Source organism: Rhipicephalus microplus, chromosome X (genome assembly GCF_043290135.1).
Source record: "Rhipicephalus microplus isolate Deutch F79 chromosome X, USDA_Rmic, whole genome shotgun sequence".
Classification (NCBI taxonomy): Eukaryota; Metazoa; Arthropoda; class Arachnida; order Ixodida; family Ixodidae; genus Rhipicephalus; species Rhipicephalus microplus.
The window spans coordinates 9108313-9115594 of record NC_134710.1 but is presented as its reverse complement, the minus strand read 5'-3'; positions in this window follow the sequence as shown (position 1 = coordinate 9115594).

Here is a 7282-nt window from a genome sequence, read left to right as displayed (position 1 = left end):
GAATGGTCCCGCCATTCGTTCTTGAAGTTTCTTTAAGCGCCCTTAAATACATAGTTCGCGCTTTGTGGCCACGTCAGAAAAGCTTTCTGGACAACATGTGGAAGCGAGCTTTTTAGCTATTAGATCGTAGCATGCTTGAGAAAGCTGTGGGAGTGAAACAGCCTCCACTGCAGTATTCTTTGAGCGTGGGACTCGACAAACAGATACACTTTTGCCCAAAGCCTGTGGTCATATACAGCTTCTCTAAGTGCAGTTCACCTCCGGTTCACTTTGGGCACACTTCAATTGCTTAATTAAACTTTAGTTAACTCCGCTAGTCCACCTAAAGAAACTTGCGATTTGCTTTAATGCTCACTTAGATCACTTAGCTCACAATCATGTTGTTGCACGTATAAGCTCCGCTTCATGCCCTGCGCTGCACCCGGAATCAACCGAACGCTGCAATATTGCCGTTGCACGCGTCATTCTACCCGCAGACGCGATGCTGTAGAACACCTGCGCTGTTTGAGTGCAATCTGACTCAGCGCAGGTGAATGCAAATAAGGCAGGCCACCAACGCGGGAGACGCCACGTCGCTTTCTGCGTGCCCGACGAGCATATTCACTGCGCATCCGTTGAACATAATTTGGCAGACCTATGCCCACTTTCCTCCCGTAGGGAGCATAGTAACTCTCGTGGTGGCGTTGTCTAGTGCTCCTGGCGTTGTTCCGCCGTCGCTTTGAAATATTTATAATTGAAAACAGAAATGCTTTTGTATCTGGTGAAGAATAAAATGTGTTTGTATCATTTTCAGCACAACATAGCGTTGGCCTATTTGTGACCATAAGGATATAACGTGCGACCTATGGCGTCAAAGCAATCAAAACGAACGACCAATCTCGTCACTCGCACTTCATGACGCGGCGCTTCTCCGATCACAGAAATAGCCATTGTGTGTCGCTGTAGTCTGAGAGCAATGTAGTTTCTCCGCAGAAATAAAATTATAACCAATTATTTTTTGGCGTTCCCGCTCGCGCCACGATATCGGTGTGATCCACCGTTCGAGAAGCAGTGATATCTACGCGCGTAACTCAGGTCACAGGGCCCTTTAATAATGGAATACTTGCACAAGGCTTTAAAGGACTTTTAGCATTGGTTTGGGCGGACACACACGCATCATCTGGACACCATCAACCGCTTATATAGCCCATAACATAATTAGGCAAACTGCGTTGCTCAAACAATTTAGTTAGCGAATTTTTCGATCACCTCAGGAGGGATTTACTTATTTTTTAAAAAGTTTATGACATTTATGAACTCGCGGTGTCGAAAATAGTTTTTTGTCCCTCTTTTGTGACACATTTAGAGGAAATATGCCTGCACCTCTTCACTATTGCTGCGTTTTTCTCAAAACGCCATTTTTATGATGTGTGACATTTTTCTCTGATTTATTTGGGATAACAAACAAGCTTTTCCCGTGTGTCTATTAGTGGCAAATACATAATGGGAAGCAGAATCAATATTCAATCAGGGTGCATTTTTTATGATGAAAAAAAAGAATCATACCTGGCAATTTTCATACGCCGAAAAATGTAAAATAAACATAACTAATCTATTGCTTGTCATTCGCTCATAATTCGTGTGACACTTCTGTGAAGGGTTTCTTGCTATTTTGGTGCAGTACTTAAAAAAGATAACTTTAAGTACCATATGTCAAAAAATTTTAAAATAAAGTAAAAAATGATGTAAACAACAATCGACACAATTTAAGCTAATTGTGAGCCCCAATACGAGCCGCGCGTTTTCATTAGAATTACCTTGCAGATTTTCTAGCCGTAACCTATGTTGCCACTTCTGTATAGCCAAAGTGAAAAAAAAAACACAGCACAAAAAAAGAGAAACCAGACGAAGAGGGTCATAGAAAGTCCCCTATGTCTGTGTCCCTTTTCGTCTGGTCTCTCGTTTTTCCCTCTGTTTCTTTTTCACTATGTCGTACCAAGGCACCCAAGCAACCACTTTAACTGTATGGCCAAATCTTGATACACTTTGAAAGTATCAGACCTCGCTTTAAAATCAATTTGTCGTGCACGTAAAACACCGCACCTCACGACGACGTGCAAACCAACGTGGTCCTAATGTGGACCACTCCCAAAAGTCAAGCAGGATACTTAGTAGAGAAAGCACTTTTTTCACAGACTTGAATACAACAGATGACGACGCCCTTGACTGCAGTGCATTTTTGGAGGGTCTCACATATAGGGTTTTAAATGCTATGGCAATGTGAATGTGGCTCGCATAGCCAGCCTTGTTTACATAAAAACTATGCAGAGTACTCGGCGCTCTCTGAAGGCGAAACGGTAGTCTGGCGTTATAGAACTTCCTCCTGATGATTAGCATCCTGCCCTCGAGTAAACGACGTTTCCTGGCATGATAAGTGGGTCGTTAGCTACGTATTGCATCAGAAAGAAATGAGACGTCAAAATTGTCTATCAGTTACTTTGATTCCTGTGCGACCATAAAAGGAAGACATCGGAGCGTGCGTACGTCCTCGTTATTGCGCTCAGGCTGGACGAATTCGAACGCTTTCGCGGAAAGCGATGCGATGCATTTTGATAGGAACGAGACTTGATGATTAAAACGTCTCTTTAAGTGCGGCGTGATGGTACATCCACTTTGTTTCAACTAATGTGCGTTCGCCATCACTTCACAGCCAAGTTTATCGCGTCATGCACTTTCATAAAGCGAAAACCCAAGAACTTGGAAGAGCTTTGCCTCGAAGAGTAAAACGCAACAATGTCCTCCGAGCCTGTTTTCATCACTTCGCCTCTCGGTGGGCGGCACAATTCAGGCATTTTGAGCGTGTTACGTTTACTGTAAGTACATCTGTGGTGTGCCAGGCCTCTTTTTGCGGTTAGCCGCACATGTTGTTGTTCAGAATTATAGTTAATTATAACCTTTCGTTGGGCAGTTCGAAAATTTTCAGGCCTGCCATGCCATATTACATGTCTCTTGGCACTATAAATCATTCATGTAGTAGGATGTTTTTTTTTTATTTTTAAGCAATTTGAAGCGTGTCCGTAGCTCCGTGATTGCACACCTGTTTGCCACACACAAGTTCTAGGCCCACTTTAATAGAAAATACCCCTTTATTAGCATTTTTTTTTGAATTTTCACGCGCGCATACCACTGTTTTTCTCTCACAAGAAACTATACGTTAAGGACAATACGAGAATTTCTACGAAACGATCTCTTTAACGCTGTTGTGCTGAAGTTTCCGTAGTTCCCTGCACTGGCTCAGAGCATGCACTAGGTAGCTGTCTGTGGCGCACCAAAGAATCGATGAAACTGCCTAATCTTGCTATCGGAATGGTGGAATGCCACCATTTAGAACATATATATGATAATTTTTAATGCGTCTCTTGAGCAGCATAAACTTCCACATGATTGGCTAATAGCGCAAGTCGTACCAGTACACAAAACAGGGGATAAACATAAAGTTTAAAAATAAAGACTAATATTCATTACATGCTCATGCTGTAAAATATTCGAGCATATATTGTCAAAAAGCATGTTTAGATTCCTCGAAAGCCCAAACAGGTTATATCCTAACCAGCATGGATTTAGGCGACGTTTATCCACAATCACCCAACTTGCTGAAACAGTGCATGATTTCGCTGAAATAATTAATGAAACAGGTCAAATAGAAGGAATTTGCTTAGACTTATCGAAAGCCTTTGATCACGTTTCCAACTCGCGTTTAATTAGTAAATTACTTGATCTTGGAGTAAACTTAAATATAATTAGGTGGACTGAATCATATTTAGCTGATAGGACACAATACGGGGAGGTGAAAGTAAATAAATCGAGAATGTTAAATGTAACGTTATGTGTTTCCCGTGGATCAGTTTTAGGACCTGTTTTATTCCTCTGTTATATAAACGATATTACAAATGTCCTTAGTAGCAAAATCACTGTTCGTCCGTTTGAAGACAATTGCCTAATATATTCTAAAATATCTTCTCATGAAGATTACCAAGAGTTAGCCTCAGCACTGCAATCTATTGCTGGTTGGTGCACACAATGGAAAATGAAAATAAACCAAGAGAAAACGGTATACGCCCGCATAACTAGGAAAAAAAATGTGTCAGTTTTCAATTACATATTAGACGGAAAGCCATTGACACAAGTTAGGCACTTCAAGTATTTAGGCATTACGATATCAGATGACTTATCTCGGGAAAAGCATATTACTAACTTATGTAATGCCGCTGAGGTTAAACTCTGGTCACTTAGACGTAAGTTGAAACTTGCTTCCCAAGAATTTAAACTAACAGTATATCTGACTTTGATACGTCCCGCACTAGAATACGGAAGCATAATATGGGATCTACATACAAAAAGCGAAGCAAAATTATTGAAAAATTACAGAGGTGTGCAGCAAGAATTATAATGTCGAAATATAGGTATATAGACTCAGCGACCGAAAATCTGACTCAACTAAAATTGCCCGAGCTTTCAATGTGACGAAAAGTGGCTAAATTAAAATTCATACACTTAATGAAACACAACTACTTTAACTTCAACCCCTACAGATTAATAGAAAACAGAACGTCATGTATTTCACGGGTTGTTACATCTAGCCATGAGGACCAGTTTGTGCCTATCCCTACAAAGGTAGACACCTTTAAATATTCTCTCTTGACAAAAACGATTGAAGAATGGAACGCACTAACCCATAGCATAACTCAAAGTAATTCCACAGAGGAGTTTGAAAAGACGGTAATGGCATATTACTCCTCTAGGTAACCACACCAAGGCGTTGTTACCTCATGACTTCTACCTGGAGATGTTCCCTTTTTTGTGTATTTTTCTATACCTGCACGTCACGTTGGTAGGAAAAGTTCCTACGACGCTGAAGCTTGTGATGTATATGATATAGCCTTCGTAAAGTGTGTTCTAGGAAGTTATGCTAGAATGCCAATCGTTGATCACTATTGTGTAACCCTTAATTATTATACCTGTTGAATTGGTCCTCTGTTAAAAACTGCCTGTTGTGTTGTCTTTCTTGATTTCATTTTGTAGTGCTTGTGTCAACAAGTGAAGTGTATTTCTTTACCCCACCCTGTAATGGCCTTTGGCTAACAGTATATATAGATAGATAAATAAATAATAAATAAATGAAACACCGCTCTAACATGAAGCATTTCTTTCTTTTCTTTTCTTCCTTTGCGGAAAGGTGAGTGTGGACTACATTGACCGAACAATGACCGACATTGTAGAGAGCATCAAGTTGTGCAATCGGTGGACCCCGAACGAAGATCAGGCGGCCAGCGGTGGTGTCCGTCGCAAAAGCCCCTAGGGCCACCTTCCCTACCGAGGACTGCGGCATAGATCACACCTGTGGGCCAGTTTTGAAAACCGAACTACGCCTGCCCTTTAAGAACCATGAGATTCTTTGCTTTTCAACGCTTCAAAAGTTGTTGAGCTTAAAATTTTCAAGGGCACCAATATATCTGACAATAAAAGCATTTGCAAAAGCAACGTGTCTGGCTCATCAACGTCGCCACTGTTAAAATAATTTGTCTATACCATTCACGCAATCGATCTCTCTCTGCGAAAGGACTACATTTGTCGATAGGCTGTCTAGGAGTTTTGATATTTGTTACCGGGCTCGTATCTTACAACTGAACTCTCGTGGTGGGGCAAACTACGGAAGCGCTATCGAATGAAGGTATTCCATAATGGCCCTGTATGTCTCATCTATTTTGCATCAATCCGTTATTTTACAATGATGACATATAGCACTTATTTCTTCCTTTGTTACTGTATTATTAACTTTTATAGACCACCTGGTTCGGTATATGCATGGCGGTTCATTTGCAGATACAGCTTCAATTTTAGCAGCGAAGCGTCATGCCATCTTCATTTCCACGCAACTTTTATATACAAATAATTGATGAAAATGTTCCCTTCTCCATACACTTTGTTCAGTGGATATCGTACGATGTGCGGCGACAGTTGCAGTGTCATTTTTAGATGCAGAACTGCAAAAAAGGACGCAAGATCCGTAAATACACTTTGTTCAATTGACATCGTACGATGTGCGGCCACAGTTTCCGTGTCATTTTTTAGATGCAGAACTGCAAAAAAAGGACGCAAGCTCCGTAACAACAAAACCTTTGATGCACGAATCTTATAAAGTTCAAGAAAAACACAAAAATACAGAATCGACGTTTCAGCGCCCCATATCAAGGTATTCTGCGCCAAAACATCAACTGTTGTTTTGTGTTATTTACGAATGACGACTGTATCTTTTATTGAACTATGATTTTTTCTCGCCAGACGACCTTTGGTCGAACCCGGGACATTATGAATGTTGTCGAACCCTGGACATTATGAAGTGACCTAAGTTGCTTCTGCCGCGCGCTTGAAGAAATATTCAAATGCACTTGCTTCGATACCCTGATTCCCGTTACTTGCAATCAAGACGTAACATGTTTGCATAGAACTCCCCCTTTTTGGTGCAATCTCTGAGGGCCTTTTTAAGGAGTGGAGCGTTTCGTTGCACTGGGAGTGTGAACAAAAACAATCAACGTTATCATGAACCACCACGTGCTCTATTCTACATCTCAGCCCTCCTGTTCGCTCTGGCAACGCGTACGAAGCTTTATTTGGCAACTCTCATGGTTGAGAGGGGGGGGGGGGGCAGAACGAGGCAGAAGGAAAGAAGTTCCTCAGGAGGTGGCGGGCACCCCACGATCCTAACCAGCTGGGCTATGTAGGTGTACTGGCAGAGTGAAGTGGAGCTACGAGCGAGAAAATGGAGAAAAAATACGCGAAATAGATTCTTTCTTTTGCGAATCATTCGAAAGGCTGCACGTGAACCTATGCGAGCCACACGGATCCGGTTCTCAGAATTCACAGCAAGTTCTCCCAGCGGGTGAAGCCAGTTGAATGAGTTTCCCGCCGTGAGGTACTTCTTTAGTGCCACAAGGACTCAGTGCTCAGAGAGAGCAGCACGCGGACGCGGCAGGTGAATCCAGCTGCAGGAGCGTATCACGATTTGCGTTTCGCCACCCACAAGGGCCTGGTGCTCAGAGAGAGCGAAACGCGCTTGTGGCGGGTGAAACCATCGGCAGGAGCGTATCGCCGTTTACGTTTGGCGTCCCACACGGACCCGGTGCTCACAGAGAGCAGCACCCGCTCGCGGAGGGCGAAGCCACTTCCAGAAGCGTGTCACCATTTACGTTCCGTGGGCCCTACGGATCCAGCGCTCAGACAGAGCAGCATGCGCTTGTGGCGG